General features: G+C 36.9%; 1 protein-coding gene across 12 annotated transcripts in view; it reads left to right on the top strand.

Moving 5' to 3' along the window:
• The window catches only part of foxp4 (forkhead box P4), a 294,987-nt gene that overhangs the window by 54,255 nt on the left and 217,743 nt on the right, over positions 1-22,989 (top strand). The gene's annotated exons all lie outside the window — the stretch shown is intronic.

Raw genomic sequence — 22,989 nt, 5'->3', positions numbered from 1 at the left:
CAACTTTAAGCAGAGTGCAGTCATTAAAGCAAGCTCATTACAGGTACATCCCACACGATTTAACCCCTGACTGACTGACTGACTGTTTGCTACATTACTTCTCATATACGCTCAAAACAAAAAGCATGGAGTGGGAGAGAGTTGGATTGAAGGTGTCAGTGGGTAAGATGATTAATCTAAGATGCTTAAGCAAAATATGCACATTTTTTTCAGGCGATTGCCTTGTATTTAGAAAAGGGCCCATCAGTTAAGGAAGTAAATTAAATGAAACATTTAATATTTACACTTTTATTGGCTCTTTTTGCTTTGATATTGTCATAATCACCAGCAAAATAAGAATCTATAATGGAATTGTGCATTGGTAAATGATTTTTTACTTGTTTATATTCGTAGATTTGTTTGAAATATTAATCACTTAAGTTCACCAATGATTTAACTTACTCCCTATGAGAATAGTCAAAGAAAAAAATCTTGACCAGGGGCGCATCAGGAGATTACAAGCGAGACTATGGGTGCTCCAGAGAGGGAACAAAATGTCAAACACCCTTTTTTAATATGTAGCCCTATCTTATAATAAAGGCTTTTTTTTAAACTTTGCTTGCTATGTGAGTGCCTGGATGTGGATTTTTTGTTTTGCAATGTAATCCTTGTAATCCAAAAGCTTGATTTTTTTTTTATATACTAAAAATACAAAGTGGCAAATCTTACATCTTACCTTTTTTTCTTCCTATGTTTTTGCAATTTTTATTATAAAGCAAAGTGTAGCGTGGACAGGGATAACAATGGGATGTTGCAAACAAGATTTGAACACAAAAGTGTGCAAGAAGAAGAAAGTACAGTATCTCATTCACTGGACTCACATAACAAACACAAAAACATCTTGTTTTACCCATTGTCACATGTCAGTGCTTCAGCTTGTTCTTTTTTCTGTCTTCTGATTGCTCTGAATAAGGTTAAAAAGAAGGTGGCCCAAGACTTAATTTCCACCTTTCTTTTTTGAAGGTACTTGTCAGCGAATTAAAGTAGATGGGAGCTAAAAGCAAAGGTGGAGAAATGTATTTATGAACGTAATTTCTTTGAGTTGCATGCTGTGTGAGAGTAATTACTGTAGCCTCTATAGGCAGAGTTAAGGGGATTGACTGTAATCACAGGTATAATGAGACTCGTGGCAGAACTCTCTCACACAATATAAGGTCAAACATGTCGTCGTAGGCAGCCTTTCATTTTCTTTTGGAACTGTCAATGCTTTAATAGTTCCCTGACTGACATTAACAGAAAAATGAGGGCCTTATTGCTCAAATCTATGATAACTTGAGAAGAATATCTGAAAGTGAAGCACTGTTCAGGGGAGTGATTGGTGGGAGAAAGTCACACAGGCCTGCTGTTCACACACTGATCTCAGATCACAATTAAAAGACTAAATGCAAGCTTTCCTACTGGCTTGCATTTAGCTACCATATTGAGAGATATATGATATATTCATTAATTTTACTCAGATTTACATACTGAAATTCCTCAAAGGCATGATGTTACGATGATAAAATGTTTCCTTCGTGTAGAATTTCACTGCAGATTATGAAAAAGCTGAGACTTTGTTCTTGTTTTCCGAGAGAAGTCTGCAGGCTATAGAGAGAGCATTTGAAAGACGTGCTCTATATTTTAATGTATTTACAACCCTCATGATACCAGGTTTCAATAACCTTGCTGTAATGTCAGCTTAGATTGTTTGCTTCAAAGCAGCGACCTGCCGTGCAGAGGCAAACACAATAAACAGGCTTCTGTGCGTTATTCTAAGCACTCAGCAAGACCTGTTTCAAATTGGAAAACGTGGCTTAATAAAAGTTTCATATGATTTGGCTCCTCGAGACAAGTAGCATGCTGAATCGTTTATCTCGGTAACTTCAGTCCAGTCTATTTTGATGTGATGTGCATCGTTCAGAATTGCAATGAGAATGCTTTTTAATTTCTTGTTAAATTAAATAAAATTTCAGTTGAATTTGAATTGAGGCAGGACGCAAGATGCAGAATTGCAATTAAATTGAATTACAATTAGTGCTGTCAAATCGATTAATCGCGATTAATTGCATGCTAAATAAAAGTTTACATAATATGTGTGTGTACTGTGTATATTTCTGTCTATATTCTATTCTCTATGTAAGAAACATTTACACACACACACACACACACACACACACATATATATATATATATATATATATATATATGTACATACATGTGTGTATAAATATAGGCCCACACTGTTAAAAAAAAAAGAAAAAGTTGGGCAAACTTAAAAGTTTAAGGTAACCAGCTTCAGCAGATTTTTGAGTTTTCTCAACTTCTTATTTTAAGTTTATACAACAAAAAGTCATTTTAGCACTGTAAAAAGTTAAAGTTTATACTACAGATACACACACACACACACACATATACAGTATGTATGCGATTAATCACGACTAATTGATTTGACAGCACTAATTACAATTAAAAATAATCTTAAGACAGATAGGGTTATAAATATATAAACTACATACACATTTCTATAAATTCTGAATTTTGCACAGTCCTAGACACAAGAAGTGAGATTGAGTCAAACTAAAGGGTTTAAGACATTTTTAGCATTTAAAACAATTTCAGTTATTATTTTATGTAGTTTAATAGTTCTCATTAATTTGTGCCTCTAAAAATGCTTTAAAAAAGTAATGCTTCAAATCAGTGCTGTTTTTTGTGGAATGTGCCAAAATAAAGTTACCTATAAAACATGTGACCTCTGACCTTTGGAGTGATGATCAAACTTAATTTAGGCTCACAACACTCCATCAGAGCTCTTCTCTTGTTTCCAAAAGCTCATCTGTATCTGATACAAACAATATAACGTAGCACAACGGTAAACACACTTCTGGAGGGTGTTGAATCACTGCGCTGTGGCTTAAAAGAAAATAAAGAGTAGCAACAAAGGCCAGAGTTGTCAAGAGACATAACATGTGTTTGTAAGATCTACCAGTCTGTGACTGGATTTGATGTCCTGCCAATGCTAATACAGAAGCGTTTCGCTTCTGCTGGGAAACAATGATGCTAAGCTAAAAGAAGGTTCATCTAAACCAGACTAAGCTCTTTTTGATGTACTCTACTTCAAACCAGTTTTTCTCGAGTGTAACCAAACATGTTACCTTATCCCCATTAGGGCTCGTGATGTTTAGAGTACAGAAACCAAAACTGGAAAACTTAACAAAAGCAAATGATGGACGAAAAAAGGAAGACAGAAGAGAATAGCAGCCCAGATGGTTCAATTAATTTTATTCATCATTTCCCTCCATCCAAAAAAATCACAGAGGAGCAAATCCATTTGTCTTTACCACACAGAAACATGAAATTGGTCCCAGTGACCTATTTTTTGAGGTTTTCCTCATTCTCTCTGGTACGAAGCCTTTGACTTCCACAATGTGCCTCTATTGTCTTTATGCAATGGACCTTTTTCGCTGCTCACCAGGTGAATGAAAACCAATCGACGGGTCCGGCGTTCCCTCACCGAAGTCATTGGGAAAAAAATATTACCTCATTCCGAGCGGCGAAGAATCCTCTTTTATGGAGACATAATGACTTAAAGTTTAATCTCTTCCGTGTTCACCTTTATGAAAAGAGCACAATGATCCATTTGAAGTAAGTTAAATTACACATTTAAATGGAGACGTGTAATATACTTAGTTAAAGTGGGTTTGACCACTGCACCAGTTAATCAGGGGCCGCCCCATTAAAATTGGACCGGAGCCCAGGTTCTGTGACCATATTTTAGCGGTTGGAGGGCTTTTCTGTTCTGTGTGTGTGTGAGAGAAAGAATGTCCAATTTCCCTATTTGTCCACACCCTTCTCTTTGAGCTGTGTATCGTAGAGTTTTGAGTGGAAAGAACATCAAAGCCGTTCAGGACTGACACTTTCTTTTCCCTGCCTTTCAGAAGTCTTAAATCCTGTTAAAGCTCAAAGCCCGCTCTGTCCGGTCTCTGCATGCTCGGAGCAGACAGGTTTCAGGTCTGACTTCAGGACAGGGGAGACAGAGCGCCTCGGGGCCTCTCCTCTTCATCCCTCCATGCAAACATCTCAAAATGGCACCTAGTCAGGCATCAGAGGCCTGTGACATCCAGGATCCGGGTGACATGCAGCTCTGAAGAGCCACATTGCACTTTGATTCAGTGATATGGTGTTCATGATTCATCTTGAAATGCCTCACCTCCCCCTCCTTCCTCAATCCCTTTTGTCTTATTGGAAAAAAAATATTAATTTGATACATTCTTCTCCATACAATTTGAGGATCATTGTGGAGTCGGCCACTTCTGTGCGGTAATCCGGTTTTTAATTTAGGAGGGTTTTGGTTGCGTTACATTAGACAGACTCTGGTGAAGTTAGTTAATTATTGCTGCTTTAAGATGGAAATTATATGTGCCGTATTGTCTTTAAAATATGAGCAGCTTCATTGCATTTAATCATTTAAAATAAGGTTCAGTTTGTTAACATGAGCTAATGCAAGTATAATGAACAACATGTTTCACCCTCTGCTGTGGCTTTTGTGCTTATGAAATAATTCTATAGGCTGTAATTACTTTTTATGTTACATACTGGGCTTTCAAGCAAAGAGATATTTGTAGCCACATATATTGGTCTAATAACATGTTTAATTCTGATAACACAAATCAGCAAAGTGTCAGTATTGTACCTCATAATTATAGTTTTTCTTTGGCAATTTTTTACCTAGCATGCAGTTTTTGCCACTGAATTATAACTGTTCGGTAAGCTAGATCAGAGGTCACTTATGCTTTGTTCACACAAGCATTTTTTCCCAACTCAAATTGGTTTACTGAATAGACTATGCATTAAATCTGCTAAAAATCTGCTACACTTTTGTAGGTGGTCTGTATTCTGATTAAATCCAATTTCTGTTTATACATTTGTTTTTGGCATATATTTTGATCTGGTTTGAAATCAGATTTGGAAATGTAGTTTTGGAATTGCATTTCAATCTGAATAAGTCTGATTTAAGTTTTTCGAATCCAAGAACAGAGGGAGACGAATGATCTCAGAGATGCTTGTTGCTTAACTGACCATTCCAGCACATTATAAGTAGCAGCAATGCATGATAAATACAACATAACATCACAAACAAATATCATAACATATTAAAATTTTTATTTCATGACTAATGACTTAATATACATTAATATACATTATTTTCATATAATTTTTTGACTGTCTATTCTACCATGTGTATTTGCGAAAATAAGTATGTATATTTAATGTTGCTTTGTCAATGTTTGTCAATGTTTTTATATGCCAATAAAAATAACTGCAGGCTTTCTGTAGGTCTGTCTCACTTTATTAAAATTATGCAAAACAAAATGACAAATGTTTGCTTTGCAACAGTCTGTTGGCGTCTATGTCTTCACTGGTTTCCATTCAAGTTTGGAAAGCAAACTTTTTAGAGTGTTTTGCTTTCGTCTGTCTTCTCCTCTGATATGATTTTGAGTGGCAGTATAGCTGCGTCATCTTTTTGTGATGGGTCAACCAGGTGGATTATATACAATATTAGTACAAATTCATTTGTTTTTAGCTCATACGTTCCCTATTTATTTAAATATGTACTGTAGCATTGAGTGAATGAGTGAGTGGTTTTGGAGAAACAACATATGCTACTGTCACCTCATGAGTTCAGAACTAGAAGCAGAGGCAAACTTTCTTGTTTTCCATGTTGTCCTTTCACAATGACTTTTATATCTCTAGGCATTACTATGGAAACAAATGTAGACTATTTCCTGCACTCTCTAAACAAATGCATGCGATTCTTTTTATCTTGCACAGTGATTCTTTCATTGCCAGCCCTGTTTTGCTGCCTATCTTCCATGCATTGAAAACTTGCAGTAACCTCATACCTCATAAAGTCTTTTGTACTGTGCACTGAATTTGACCATATCTCTTTTTAGATACAGTGTCCATGAAGGAATGAACAGGTGTGGGACCCCGGAGGACAATAAAAATACAGAGATGCTCAGGAGAGCAATTCGTCTAAAAGAGCCTAGCTATAACTCACTAGCGCAAATGCTTTTTATCTGCTTTGTCCTCTCTCTGTCCTGCGTCTCAGTCATTCTGAAGGATTAGATGCTGTGTCTCCTGCAGTCAGTCCCACCTTTGGTGACCAGCACTTAAGCACAGGGTTTTTTAAAGTCAAGGAGCATTTTATCATTTTCAACCTTACTCGCGCAGTGTCATAATCAAAGATGAGAAGCACAAATTCGGTGAATAGGAACACTCGCAAAATGTATACGCACACACGCAAATGGGCCATTCAGATCACACAGTCGGTCAATCAAAGGCAGTAATAAAGAGGCCCACGGGGCCCCCTGCATATATACACCACATCTGCACCTGCGGAGGCAGTCATGACCCTCTCTCTGAAAAGCTACACTGTAATGATCACATGCAGATAGCATGTAATATCCAGCATTGCATTATAAAATTGACCCTGAGGTCATAAATGTCATCAACACCTTTTAATACTGTCATGATTGTGGATTTTTTTTCTCGTTTTTTTTTTTGTCGGCAAGATGCTTTTTACAAAGAACCACACAAAGTGTCATTATAAGCAATTAACCTTACTTAGCTTTTTTGTAGATTGGCCGGCATAATTTCCCTTCAATTCATAATGATTTTGAATACCTCTATTTATAGGTCAATGACGTCTGAATCTATTATTTTATTAAAAATGCGTTGGAATATTAACTCATCTATACTATGATGAGCAAGTCAAGCAATAAAAAACAGGATATCATATAGAAGATCTCTGAAAATACTTATGAATTTGTGTCAAGATCAGCCAGTTTCCTAAAATATCAGCTAATTTGACCTTTTTATGACATGACGAGTAGCTCAGTTTGTGAAATGTCGTATGGTGACTTCTCAAAAATGTAATAATATTTATGATTATTATTAATTAATAATTAATGATATTTGTAAAAAAAAATCATTATAAAAAAATCATAAAGGTATTAAGAAGACATTATTACATCTCCACCACATAACATTTTTAGTCATTTCATTTAAATGTTACTTTTGAAAGATGAAATATTTGAAATATTTTCAAAAGATTTTTAATCGTGGGCACTTATTTGTTATTTGATCCTCATACTTTTGTTTGAATTTATGCATCTGTCTGTCTGCCTGTGTAACACGTGAGAGGCATTGAGACAAACCGTGGCAGAAGATCTATGAGCCCCTTGATAATGATGTCACCTCGAGCCACAGGCCAGCCTGAACGCATGAATGGGCTTCAAGCAGATTGAGTGTCTAATAGCTCTCATGTCCGGATTATTACATATTTCCTCTTATGGGCGATCTGAAAGTCTTCATAATCTTGAGAGCATTTGAAACCGAGGAAGTGTCGGCGGCTGTGTTATTGCGTCAGGCCTTGTACTCTGATGAAACAAACATTTTCACATCTGGTTTATAATTTAATTTGCAGTCAAGATGCATCTGCATCTGAATCAGCAGGTTTTCTTGTTTAATTCAATATATAACATCCGTATGCTGTGGTATATAGTATGTCATCAGCACGTGCGTTTTGCTCTGTATGTGCGCACAAAAGCATACGCGTTTGTTTTGCTTCGCATGTGCTTGTGTGCATGTGTGTACTACGCCGGGCCCCGTCCCTTTGGGAGCGTCCCGGCGGCATAGAGCTCCTGACATCGCAGAGAGGCTTTCAATAGCCGCCTTTCAATCCTGATGCAATAATGATGCCGGGTTGCATTTCAGCAAAGTGGAAATTAGGGGACTCAAAGAGGAAAGGCAGCCACCAGTGAGGAGATCCTCTCTCGCTCCCCCTCCTCCCTCCGGCACAGGGGGGACGTGTGGGCCCTGAACGCAGCCTCTGTGAGTGGCAGGCCTGCTATCACCACCATCACACGCTGCTGCCTGTGTTAATGGAGAATGCCCCGGACTGCCAGTGTCTTTGTTTGCCGGGCCACAGCAATAAATATGCATGAGTTTGAGTGGTGTACGTGTGTGTTTAATGTGTGCGTGTGTGTATGTGTTGTGGGGGGGTTCACTAATTACTAGATTCCTATCATGAATATGTATGGCCGCATCTTTTATTACGGGATTGGCTTAAACATATCACAGGCCGGCGAGAGGGCCTGCACAGCATGCGTAATTTAGGCCTTTTGGAGTGTTTGACTTTGATGGCAGTAAGATGCTTGACAGAAAGAGAAAGAGAGAGAGAGAGAGAGAGAGAGCTTAAAGGGATAGTTCACCCGAAAATGAAAATTCTGTCATCATTTACACGCCTTGTGTCATTCCAAACCTGTGGACTGTCTTTCCTCTGTGGAGCACAAAAGGGGATATTTAGAAAAATGTGCAAGTGGCTTTTTAACCCTATAAAGCCTACTGTGTACCTTTCTAAGGCCTCCAAATTATTGACTCGATCACAACTTTGAACAACCTGTTGTACACAATGTACTAAATGACATCTGTCATCTGACTAATAGTTTATAGTTTTTTTTAGCAAGTAAAGGACCTTTTAATACTATTAGTATTTTTCAAATACTGTACATTATTGTAGGTCCTCTATGCCCCGCTTATCTCAAAACGTGTCGTTTTCAACAAAGCCCCTCCTTCCGACAAGTGCAGTGTGCTCTGATTGGCCAGCTGACCCAGTGCATTGTGATTGGCCGAACACCACAAGCACGCATCGGAATTGTAACTCCCCTTACCATAATGGCGAGCTTCAGCTTTCAAAGTAAATATCAAGACAGTTAATAATGTTGTTAGTTTTACCATCAGTTCAAGCCTGAAATGGAAACAGAGTCGCGTTACAGACAGTGATGATGCAGTACACAAGCTGCGGTTAAGACAGCTGACGTGCTATGATTTCTGACAGGCTGTTCACTCTACTGTGATGTGACCCTGTTCCCCTCACACACACACGATGCTTTACGCTGTGCAAAACTCCGCATTTGAACAGAGCATAACAGCATAGATCATTGAATCGATTAGACCACTAGCATCGTGTTCAAAAATGACCAAAGAGTTTCGATATTTGTCCTATTTAAAACTTGACTCTTCTGCTTCTGTAGTTATATCTTGTACTAAGACGGCGGAAAATGAAAAGCCGCGATTTTCAGGCCGATATGATTAAGAACTATACTCTCATTCGGCGTAATAATCAAGGAACTTTGCTGCCATACCATGGCGCAGCAGGTGCAGTGATATTAGCGCCTGAAAGTAGTCCCCAGCTGGGTACCCAGTTATAATATAGCTGGGGACTACTTTCAGGCGCTACTTAATATCACTGCGCCATGTTACGGCAGCAAAGTTCCTTGATTATCACGCCGGAATGAGAGTATAGTTCCTAGCCAAATCGGCCTAGAAAATTGCAACTTTTCATTTTCTGCCGGTCTTAGTACACGATATAACTACAGAAGAGTCAAGTTTTAAATAGGACAAATATCGAAACTCTTTGGTCATTTTTGAACGCGATGCTACTGGTCTAATCGGATTCAATGATCTATGCTGTTATGCTGTGCTATCGCCAGACCTGGAGATCGCTGAATGGATTCCAAAACGGTAAAACTCAACTTATTAACTCTGGGGGAGTTGGAGAATGAGCCTATTTCCAAAAAAAGTGGAGTGTTCCTTTAAACTAATAACAAAACATACTTACAGTCATTGATTCAGAAGCGCCAGACTGTCATAGCAAAGTCGGAATTGCCCCTTTTTTTTTTTTTTTTAGAAATAGCCTTTGTGCACAGCCAGCCTTGTGCTCTCCAAGGTTCACAATACTGTCATCCATAAAATGCGTTGCACAAATTCGAACATTTGGGTTGTGCTGTTCTGTTGTAAACAAATCTTAACAATGATTCCTAATTGCATCTACTTTCGGAAAGGCCAAATAAAGTGCTTTTGCTTTCTCATAGAAACATAGCGTCTCCCTGACATGGCTGCATCAACACTACTGCGGTTACTGAAACCACGCCTTCTTTCTTTGCGTGCACATTTGGGCGGCATTATGCAAATATTTCCAAATCATGACATAGACATGTGGGGGGCGTGTTTGAATGAGGAGTTTTAGCCCGGTCTGGATCTGCCTTCTCTTTTAGATAGAATAAATCCTTTTGTGGGAGACTTTGAGCTTTGTAAATCTGCAGATCATATACATGCACAAACAGCTACATAACACACTAAAGAAAAGGAAAACAAGAAATTTCATCATATGACACCTTTAATACAATTCTAAAAATGTCCTCCTTCAGGATTTGTCTTTTTTAAACTATGAAATCTTTACAGATTTTTATAAAGTAAAAAAAAAAATTATAATTAAGATGAACACTTACTAAAGCAAATTAGGCTTACTTAATTAGCCATACATCATTTTTAGTAATGATACATCAGCCTATTGAGGAACGTTTATTTGTACGTCACTCAATCATAAAACTAAAAATGTAAATATCATCTTACTAATACTAATTTTTAGGAGATATTTATTTATTTGCATTTTATGTAAGTATTCTGCTTTATTGTTATGAAGAAATCCTTAATTTACATTATAGGTTGTCAGAATTTAATTTTACTTTTTGGACGTATAAATATAAGCTGCTGCACCAAATTGCATACTTGTCCTTAGTTTGAGCCTCTTAATAACACTGAGGTGTTTTTTTCCCTTCTTGAGTATGAGCTCTTTTCCCTCTTTCTGTTCCATTTTAAAGAATTATTGTTTTTGACTATTATTTCATCTGTCAGGCTTTACATAGTTAATATTCAGTGAAAATGAATGGTGACTAGAGCTTTCCAGTTTAAAAAGTTTGTAAAAGCTTTATAAAAATGTCAAGAAAATGATTCATATGGCTTGTACACTAAAGCCATCTTCTGAATCCATTTGAAAACTTTGTGTAAGGAGCAAACCAAAGTAAAGTTTGCATCCATTGATCAGTGTGAAGAATTGTGAAAAAATTATTAAATGTATATTGTGAATCAGATCAGCTAAATCATTGAAAATATGTGATTCAAAACGATCCAGACATTGCTTCTTATGGTGGGAATTTTGATTCATCCCAGTGAGTCAAAGCTTTAAAACTGTTCACCAAAGATTCAATCACTGATTCATTCTTTGGCCATCTTTTATGTGTTAGTATCAGTTAACTGATTTGTTAAACTGTATGTTATTTTATATATAGGGTACAATGGGGCTAAAGGCGCCCCGGGGTAAAAGGCACCTTTGATACCATTTTCCTCTAGACCACTAGATGGCACAAAACGTGGCGTAGCACTTTCCAAAACATCTTCTTTTCAAGATGCAAAATGTATATTTGCCTGATCTTTGACGCGATCACATGCAGCAGCGCAAAGTTGATTCTGTGCTTACTTGATCTAATATATATTTTTTTTAAATGTTGTAGTTTAAGTAGCAAATGAGAATCTCTAAAATTCATGCATATATTTTGAGACAAAGGTCTTCTTAAAGATTTTCAGTTTTGTTTAAGATAATTAAAGCAACAGTTTTTAAATAACGAAAGAATATGTAAAAATATGATTTTGTTTCTGTATTTTAAAATATATTTTTGATATCAACATATTTTAATGACAGTACTATATTTATTGAATAAAAATTTATTCTTTTATTTTTCAAAATAAGCAGAAAATTGTACAAACTTTGCTAAAGTGATTGTTTTGAACAAGTATTAACTTAGACATTATTAAAAAAACATTTATTTCATAATGATATTTCCCCCCATTTTAAAATTCTTATTGTCCAATGAAAGGTTAGCTTTTTGTGAATTTTTTAAATAAAAGATCAAAAGGATTAACAATGCAGATTAATTTCACAGCCTTCTTTGATCATATTTACCAAGGGTGCCAATAATTCTGACCACTACTGTATATATATATATATATGTGAAAACTTTTTGAATTTGAGGATCAAGGTAAATTGTACTTAATTTGTCTTCCAGGAAACATGCAAGTATCTTCTGTTGCTTCCAAAGGGCAGTACTAAATGGAAAAAATATATATTTCTGAAAAATAAGAAAAATTTGGGCATCTTCATCCTGTTCAAAAGTTTTCACCCCCCGGTTCTTAATGCATCGTGTTTCCTTCTGGAGCATCAGTGAATGTTTGAACCTTTTTTAATACCTGTGTTTGAGTCCCAATTGTCCTCAGTGTGAAAAGATGGATCTCACAATCATACAGTCACTGCTGGAAAGGGTTCAAATATGCAAAAGATGCTGGAAAACTGAAGAATCTGCAGGACATGGAGGATTTTTCTGAATACCAGTGCTCAGTTTAACTGTTCAGAACAAACAAGGGACTCATGAACAACCATCACAAAACAAAAAACAGTTGTGGATCATCCAGGTAATCACACACAGTATTAAGAACCAAGGGTTCCCAAACTTTTGAATGATTTTAGCTATTTTTTTGTCTTGTGGACTAAATGTAAACATCTTTTATGTCAAATATCTTACTCAGGACAGTACTAAATAAAAAATAACATGCACGTTGTATGATCTCTCTTATTGTGGTAAAATTACTCACATTTTCATAGAAGGGGTTCACAAACTTTCAAGCAGCACTATATACAGATCCCCAGTGAAGACCTCGTCACCTAGACGGCCAACGGGAGAAGACCTCAGGAACCAGATGAGTCCTTTACACGATCTGACTTTGCTGCAGTTGGAGTTGAACTGCTGGTTCGTCTGGTCAGAGGAGAACTGCCCCCCCGACTGAGCCTAGTTTCTCCCAAGGTTTTTTTCTCCATTCTGTCACCGATGGAGTTCTGGTTCCTTGCCGCTGTCGCCTCTGGCTTGCTTAGTTGGGGACACTTAATTTCCAGTGAAATCGTCGACTTGATTGCACAGATACTAATTAAACTGAACTGAGCTGGACGATGACATCACTGAATTCAATAATGAAATGCCTTTAACTGAACATTGAGTGTTTAATCTTGTCATTTTACGTTATTGGCACACTATTTTCCTATTTTGATATTCTAAAGTTGCTTTGACACAATCTGTATTGTTAAAAGCGCTATATAAATAAAGGTGACTTGACTTGACTATATAATGTTATTATGAATAGAGAAAATCCATTATAATTTTGTGAATATTTTTTTATTTATTTATATTACTCAAATTCATAATTTACATTTATATTAATGATTTTGGGTATTTTTTTAACCTTGAAAGTTGTTGCAATTGGAATTTTCCATTACAAAAAACAATGCGTTCTTTTTTTTTTCTTTTGTAAACTACATGAGGTTGAGCATATTGTATTATATTATATTTGTTTTTAACATGACAGATGCAATACATCTCTCGCTTTTGCATTTGCCCCCAGAAAAATAAGAATACACCTGCAAGTCATGGACCTGAATCAAGGTCCGGTATTTTCTCAACAAATATCTGTGACAGATAGAAAGAAGGTCATCAATTTCTAACTACGCTCTCATCCATCTAGGTGTCGACGGATTCTAGATCTCTTATTTCCCGAGGAATAAAGCCCCCCGACCCCTCCCTCTGCCACTCGGCTCTCGCTCCAGTATGACGCTGCTCTGTCCGAGACTTTATCCATTAGATAGATAAATCTCTTTTTCTTTTTCTGTCGTGCCAATGTCCATTTGCCGTGTCCCACACTCGAAAGTTATTACTAACCTCAGAACAAGAGCACCGTGCAATCTACCAAAAAGCTCGGGAGCTCCTTATCTGTCTGGTTTATGGCCACAGTGTAATAGATCAATCGAAGAAGTTAACTGGAAAGAAAGGAGCTGCTTTTGGCCTCATGTAACCCCTATAATGCCAACAATGTCTCTGTCCGCAAAAGTCCATAAGACATCATGCTGCGATAAAGGTGTGTGCGAGAGAGTGTTTGTGAGAGAGAGAGAAATAGCGAGACTCTCACATTGTCATCTAATATGAGGACAGCGAGGTATTGGAGAAATCAAATCTAAATTGAAAACCATGTTTCCAGCTGTCAACCTGATGCCATTTTATACTCATTTGGTCTAGTCTTTTGAGAACAAAGTTACCTGTCAGATATTTGAATGAATGAATTAGCAGTTTATATTTAAGAATTAATAAAAAGATTGAGTCCCATACAAGAGTTTTTTTTTTTTTTTTGTAAATTGTTTGTTCACACAAAATATCAATATTTTCTCATCATTATTGACCCTCATGCCATTCAAAAACATTTAAAGACACACACACATACACATAAAAGATATTTTGAATAATTTTTCAGCTGTTTTTGTTCATATTATGAAAGCCAACGGGACCCAAAACTTTCAAGCTCCAAAAAGGACATAAAAGTAGCATTAAGTTAATTTAGTGACATGATGGCGATGTGAACCTCAAAATGATGAAAATGGCAACATGATACTTTAGATGTCCCAGTGTTTGGTCAAGTGATGTACATGAGCCAGCGAAGTTTGACATTAGTTTGAGGTTTGTGTCAAAATCTGATTGTATTGCGTTTGTCAGTGTTTTTATTTTTTACTTGACTGAAGAAAGGCTTAAATTTACATCTTTTCATCATAGCAAGCGATTGTGTGTCTCTAGACCTTTTTATAAAGCAGTGAGCTTTATAAAAATGGGGTTTTAAGACCATTCCTTATCTGTGGTGACGTATTGCTTTAATAAAATTCATATTTGAATGCTTAAAATCACACAGTACAGCAACAGCTAAAAAACAAGGTCCCATCATAGTTCAGGATTTACTAATTTGTCTTGCGTCAGAGTGTTCACGTGTGTCTCTAGACCAGACAGAATGATTTCATCAACAGTTTTATCATTTATCAGAGCACTGGGGATATGAGATGTGGACCGTTAGCTGTTTAGTAGTTATTGTACCCTCTGTGAATCAATTCTGTCCAGAAGCTATTGAGTTTATCAAGGCTATGTCAGCTGGCTTACAGCTCAATTGTATCCTGTGTGAGTTTGTGAAAACCATGCGGGCAGTGTCATTTCAGAATTACAAACACAACTCAATAACACATATTACTTCAGATGCATGGCAGCTTTTTTGGCTATTTCCAGCACATCTGTAATCACAGCTGTAGAAAGAGGATAGGACCCCGCTGGCATTAAGACCCAACGGCATTATCTGATATTTCAGTACTCAGGCTTTCATTATTGCTGTTATTAACGCTACTCTTATTGCAGTGATTTGCAGCACTTATCAGGAAAGAAACTAATTAGAACTTTAGCATTTCTATTGCGCTATCGAGACAATTGTTGCATTTAAGTCTTAACTGACTCAAATATGATATTATTCATCTTTGAAATGTCATGGTTTTGGTAAAGCTAGCTCTACTAAATTCAAAGGACAGAACAGACAAATAAACGTTACACTCAGCAGCATAACTTTACCATTCAGGAGCATTAATACAACATTGTGTGATACACAAACAGACAATAGTGAACTTGGTGAAAATGAGCATGCAAATATTTTCTTAAGATCATGTGCATCTGACTTTGGCTGTTCGTACTGACTGTCAAAAATCACCATAAAGGATGGTCCATATCAAGTTTTCAGAATTGTTTTTTCTTTTTTTTTCTTCTGAGATTTGTGTGAAGAACGATGAGAAACATAATGCAATTTTCTGGCGTTTTTTAGGGGTTCAAGCGTGGCTATAACTTTTGAACGGAATGAGATATCTTTGTCAAACTCACAATGAGTGTGTAAGAGCTGAATCTGAGGTCACATGAAAAAAATTCCACTTAGCAGCGCTATAAGAGGGGACATTTGTCCTATCGACATGAAAATCAGTACGCAATGTCTTTGTCCAAAGTGCCACAGGTGGCTATAAGGACATTTGTGAATCTCAAAATTCATGCCCGCCATAGGCTGATGAATTTGAGCACCTATTAGACAAGGTTAACGGAGGTCAATTGGAACAAAACTCGGTGGGCCATAAATGACACATGCTTATGATATTCATATCATACGATAGAACTCCTCATTCCGAACAACTTTGCCTGTAGAACCACTGCGGTCAATCAAACCATTTGTTAAATGATTGAGAAAAAAAAAAGAAACAAAAAAACAACTACTTTTGCGAACTAGTCCTAGGTTTTTCACTCAATCTGAAAAAAAAAAAACATTGCAGTACAATTCTCTGGACTCTCTAGGTCAATAATTATCAAAAAATGTTGAAATCTACCTTTTGGGAAGCTATAACGGGGTCGTTTAGAAAAGGGGCCTGTCCATATCTATATCAAAACGCTTATAAAGCCTAAGCGAAAACTCAAAACTTCACAAAGTGATTCTAAAAATGGTTTAGGATTTACTTTTAAATAGCTTTTATACGGAAATTGCTGGCAAATTTTACAAATAATTACAAAGAAACAAGTAACACGTTGAATAAATGTGAATTTTAAGTAGAAAGACAGAATAATATGTCATGTAAAATGTACTCCAATAATCTTGTTTTATTTACTTTTTTTTTTTTTTTTTACATTACTACCATATTCACCGTGAATTTCATTGTATAGAAAAAGTTGGATGGTTAAAAAAAATCTCTACATTCCGCTGAAAATCAGTGTACAGATTTTATATGCATGAATAAATAATAATTTTAATTTTAGTTGAACTATCATTTTAAATAATCTCTCTATAAATTAGTTTAAAGAGCTCAGATTTTACATATAAGAAGACTTACTATACTGCTATATTCATTTGTTTTTCTCCCCAGAATAACTGCATACAGTAGATGTGAGCTGTGAGAGCGAGATTAATGTCTGTATGAATCCCTCTTCCGTCTCTTCCACACAATGCACAAATGGCCCCAATTTAACTTAACACTCATGTGATCTGACATGTATACAAAATACCAGGCATTAAGCATTTTTCTTGTATGTATTGTTTTTCCACATGGACAAATTCGATTACAACTGCAGCATTTCATGGAAACTTTTTGCATGTGCACGGTTAAAAAAAAGAACGCCAGCCAAGAAATGGGGAATGATTTGCTCTAAAAGGAGAGAACAAACATAAGAGAGACCTCCATCCTCAAAGACAGGCACAGCAGGTGATAGAGAGGCCATGTCTTTGCCAGAGTCCCATGTCGACTCTGACCTTGATAAAGAGGAAATAAGCGCTGACGGCTGAGAAACAAACAGCAAAACCCTGCAAAGAAGACAACACTGATGCGTAGCCACGATAGCGGTCGTCATTGTCAACACAATAGCACAGTGCCACCACGCATCTGTCAGTAGCTCTACCTGCTTTGCTTTTGCCCTGAAATCAGAGATAGGACGGCGTACAACAAGAGCCCGCATGCCACGTCATTCCCATCCCTCCTCCTTCCTGTTCCCCTGACAGTTGTGCCTCCTGATCTGAAGGAAGGGAGAAAGGTATGGGATGGATTGTAAAAAGAAGGAGAATGTCAACTGTCAGTCTTCCTCTGATGTCAGAATCTGTTGAAACCATCAAATGAGAGCGAGAGAGAAGAAACACAGATAGAGACAAAACAATGAAAGAAAAGTCTCCATTCTGTCCAACAGAATGTCAGCTATTCAGGAAAAAGTCCCAGCAGCCTGTGCGTCAGTCCCTTAAAATGCAGCCTTGGTAGTCAGATCACTTTGGTCTGTGAAGTCTCCATGCAAGCGATTTTCCTGAAATCTGTCGAGAGAAATAATTAGTTTTATATAGAAAATGTATGTTACTGACCATGCTTTCAGAAAAATTGTGGTCACACACATAAAAATTGGAGAGGAACTTAATGAGTCATATTAAAGGGATTCACCAAAACATGACCATTTTTTCATCATTTATTCACCCTTATGTGTATGACAGTCTTTCTTCTGCAGAACCCAAAAGGAGATATTGTGAAGAATGTCTCAGTTGTTTTTGTTTACATTTCTGGGGTTCTCAGAAGCAGAAGTCATCTTAGTATGGTTCTAGTGGAGAATTGGAAACTACAATAAATATAACTTTTGCTTTTCCATTTGCCCTAATAGAAAAAAGAAAAACACACAACAGCGTTTCCAAAAGAGAAGAAAATATCAAGAGATTATGTTAGTCAGAAGAGAGAAAGATGTCAAATTTGTCATATTTCCCTCAGCCGTTGTATTAAAAAAAACTCAGACAGCAGCGTTTTCTGTAATTTAATTCCAAGGTAATAAAACAAAAGGGTAATGTTGTAAATGTACAACAATCTTATTAAAAATGAAAAACAATTTGCTAGATTTATGATGCTACTAACTGTGGAAACACATCATTAAAGTCTGTGAAACTGGTCCATTATTAAATTCAATAGGAACCAAAACTTTCAAGTCTCAAAAAGGACATGAAGGTAGCGTGAAGTGTCTAGTGACACAATGGTTACATGAACCTTAAAATGTTGAAAATTGCAAAATATCATGAGATTTGATCAAGTGACGTATGAGAACCAATGGTTTGACTTTAATTGATGTTTGAGGTTCTATATTTGATAAAGTCTGAGTTTGTGTGTTGATGTGATAGCCTAGTGAATAAACCTGTTCATGCTTAGAATGACTTAATATATACCAGGCGAGTCGTGTGGATTCATTTCACACTACCTTTATGTCCTTATTGGTGCTTTTTGCTTCCCATTGACTCTCATAATATGGACAAAAACAGCTGAACAACTTCTTTTGATGACAAAATTCCAATTTCTGAATGATCTTTTCCTTTAAAGTGTACACTACAGTAGCTGATGTGAGGAAACAGCTCCCTCTACCCTTTCTGCATGAGTCTATGCTCCCAAAACCAATTGAATTGAGGTAATAGGAAGGCCCCAAAGCTTTTCTGGGTCTTGACTGACATATATTTCTCATCGGTAAGCCTCACACAGAGACACTTGACTTGAACTCATGTAGCTGCCTGGGTCAGGGCCATTTTGTACCCTGCCAGCAGGTGGCCTCTTCCCTCAGGCGGTGTGACTGACCTTGGCACAGCAGGTTACTGAGCTTCCTGCCCCAGCAACTGAGTCATCCACCCCGGAGGGGTCTCTATGATCTTATAGATCATATCTCGTCACTTCTGACCTCCCCTGCACCCTTACTGCACGTCCGACCTCTTGCACACTTTGCTTACATGTATGCTTTTGAAAGATATATGATCTGCTCTAGCTGCGCATGAATAGGAAATAAATCTTGAAGCACACTAGAGAAATATTCAATTACTGTTTCAGTACTTAATGGAGAGGCTTTTCATTTATATATAAAGCTCAGCTACGTGGCTTTATTAAATACATAAACTAGAAAAATGGAACACCGTGAGGACTTTAAAGCAGCTGTTCACCCAAAATTAAAATTTGGTTATGTTGTTCAAAAACCCTATTGTTTGATCGATACGACACAAAAGTAGACAAACTGTTTGCATCCAAATTGAAAGATGGCATGTTGACACCAGCCTGTTGGACCTTTGACATCATTAATACTAAATGTTTCCGTTAAATTTAAAAACGTGTTTTTGACACACAATTTTAATGTCCAAATTTTAAGTTGACATGTTGACATCCAAATTGGTCGGGTTAAAAAAAAAAAAAATGCTTTGAAAGCTTCAGAAAATGGTCTTTGACACCAAAATAGCAAACAAATATGACAGGCCCTATTTCTGGACTGTCATAAACATCTTTCATTTGGCTTCAGATTTTTAAGATAATAAATATGGCTTCTTTTTTTTATGATGCTTTTATGGTGTTTTGTCATTTTTGGAGCTGTCATTATGAACTGCCATTGAAAAGTGCTGCTTACAGATTCTTTCCAATGTGTTGCACTGAAAAAAAAAATGAAATAACCACATACAGCTTTGAAACAACACTAAATTTTGAGTGAACTATTGTAGTAAGAGTTACTGTACCTGCATTATTATGTATAAGAATGACGGCATGTTCACAAATATTTACAGTAGGACAAATTTACAAGAGATCATAAAGCACTCAAGATGCTCTGACCTTGACCTGGGTCCACAGGATGATAGAGACTGCCTGCCAGTTTCCCCTCCACATTCTCTGACATTTCTTCCTCAGTCCTTCAGGTCTGACACTGCACACACTCCTTCCTCTGGAAGCTCCCTGCTTCACTCCGGGAAGGGCTGAAGAACGGGAAACTCTCTCTCCTAACACTAGTGTGTAATAGCCACTCTGTTATTATTATCTGGAATATATCAACTTAATCACAGCTCCATTTTACTAGGCTTCCTCCCTCTACTCCGAAAAGTAAAGAGTCGGAAAGAAAATGAAAGGGGAAAAAGTAGTATATATCACAAGGCCGGGGGTTGTCCGAGTTAAAAGATAAACCTGTTAATTTTTCATGGACATCCACCCTAATCTGTGTCCGTAGTGCCTTTAGTGTCAGGGAGAGAGAATGATGGAAATTAATTAAAAAAAAGACTTGGAAGATTTCCCCACGTTGTTAAAAAAGTAGAAGTGTTAAATATTGCCCCTCAATATTAGGTCATAATATCACTTCAAATTGTAGGCTGGACATAATGTTCATATGACTTTATCAATTTTCATGTAGAAGATATACATTTTAATTTAATGGTTTAAATTGACTACTTACAGTGAATTTAAAGTTTCGCAATAATGCAAAGAGAATTAAAAAGTGATTTTCCTTATATATACATAACATTAGAACTTTTTGCATATTAGAGGTATTGTGATCCTAAATTATGGAAACTGTAGATTAAAATATTATTTTGGCTCATTTTTATTCAATATCAACTCTCATTTTGTTTCTGTCTTTTTAAGAGAAACTCCTAAGTCAAAGTTAATACTTACTGAGAACCCCATTATGTCTCCTTAGTTCTGAAAGAGGAACCTCTGAGCAGTAAATCCCCTTTAGACCAAATCCTCTCTACACTTGCTCTGCTTCCTAAAGATGCTAGTTACATAAAACAGTCTGTATAGTGCTAGCGCTGTCACATCTGAACCGTTAAAGCCTTTCCCAGAGTGTTGTTTACACTCGGCCTTTAATCTTAAAGGTGAAGCACTAACATTTAACAGAGTGGAACCGAAAGTTGTTCGGCACAGCCCCGCTACGGACACACGCGTCTGTCAGAATAGGTTAATAATGAGGGTAATTGTGCGAATCTATTTACCCCATACATAACGCACCAACATGCTGTGCACCGCATGCCCATGTAAGGTGAAAACATGGACCTTGTTTACACAGAATTTCTGAATCGCTGAGCCACCGAGGAGAGAAAGCAGATATGTGTTTTTCTTGACAGAGCTTGAGAATCGAGTTTAAGCAGTTCAGAGGCACAAAGCTTTAATTTAGAGCGATGTGAGGTGATATAATGTCGGGAAGTGGACCACTTCTGGCTGCAATCCTATGGGCTATTTCCTGCTCACTTTATATGCTTGTCATATTTGTTCTTATGTTAAATGTGTGACGACTTTTTATTAAGGTAAAAAATCTCTCATATTTTGAGTTCTGTTCCTAAGGCACGAGTGCTTTGTGTGAATCTGAGTTTGTCTGTCTGAATAATAGTGACACTTGTTCATTAAAAGCACTTGCCTTTGCTTATTTGGGTTTGGTGTAAGTTACCATGGAAAAAATGTGAGACGAAAACAATGTTTGGTCTGCAAACAACCTATAAACAGCTGCTCTCCCTTTTTAGGGATTGTTTAGTGGGATGGGACGAGAAAATAAACATTCTCAAGCAGCCCTTGGATTTTTTTCCCCTTCCCCTCTTCCAAATAGAGTGCAAGCTGCTACGTACTATCAGCAAAGATGTTGTAAATTGCGCTCGATCTTCACATGAAAGATCCTTTTTGGGACACTCTTCTGGAGTTCTTTCACCCAATTGTCCTACCCTCTACCCCTTCCCTCCAAAACTGTTGTAGACACGAGATATGTAGAGTTTACTTAGTCCAAATATGTTGACAACAGGCACACGCACGCGCACGCCGGCAGAATCTATCGCGAAGGAAATGTATCGCGTACACAAATATGATTTAGAGCAGGGGGGATGACAAATCGCAAGGGTCTCTGTCTGTTTATTTGAACCGGGAGCCATTACTTGAATCTATCAGCTTTATTTATACTGGTGGCAGGAAAGCAGCGGCCAAATTATTACAGCTGTACGAGAGGGCCATTGGCTGGAAGATGTGCATAAATATGCTGTGCATGGATAACAAACAGCGATTATTTTGTGTTTGTTTTTGTTTCAGCTTTCTTCCCTGATGCTAGTGTTCTCGTAATGTGGGCCAGATGGAAAGCCAAGCTGTCACTATGCAAGCAGTGGGGAGCTCGTGCGCTCTATAAGAGTCCCTGGATGCCAGCAGGCTTCGGTGTCATTACTGAAGGGTTACCACTGCTTGTAAAAGGCTTGTTAACACAAAGCCCTGTTCAGATGTTAATTGGCTAATTGACTAATTAATTTTTCTATAAAGGCATGTGGAGGAAAAAAAGTGTGCGCTAATTGAAACCGACTATTGGTTTAATTACGATGGGAATGAGGTGGGGCTCCGTGATATGGCAGAATGACAGCTAAGGTTGGACTCAATGATACAGCACATGATATAACACATTTCTGCTTTTAAACTGTGTGTTGTATACATCATATTGCGTTTATCCATTTGTCTAGCACATTTATTCAAAGTAATTTGCAGTCAGTTTTGTGTATGCGTGTTCCTTGGTGCTGTTTACAAATGCTTTTTTAATTATATATATATATATATATATATATATATATATATATATTAATTTGATTTTTTCATTCATTCATTTTTCATATTAACATGGATTTATGTATTTATTTAGTTAGTTAGTCAGTCAGTCAGTCTTTAACACACAACTAGTTCATCCCAACCATTCACCTTGTACAATGGTTGTTTGTTGTCAGTTGTCAGTCTACTGGTCAATAATAAAAAAAATAAAAATAGACTAATTAGTTTTACTGTAAATGTTAGTTTAATTTTATTGTGTTAAACAGTTTTTTTTTTTAATTAAAAATAATTTACAGTTTATTTTAAAGTAATTATTA

Source organism: Onychostoma macrolepis, chromosome 11 (assembly GCF_012432095.1).
Source record: "Onychostoma macrolepis isolate SWU-2019 chromosome 11, ASM1243209v1, whole genome shotgun sequence".
In the NCBI taxonomy this organism is placed as follows: Eukaryota; Metazoa; Chordata; class Actinopteri; order Cypriniformes; family Cyprinidae; genus Onychostoma; species Onychostoma macrolepis.
Note: the sequence above shows the minus strand (reverse complement) of the source record. Positions and strands in the feature narration are given on the sequence as shown.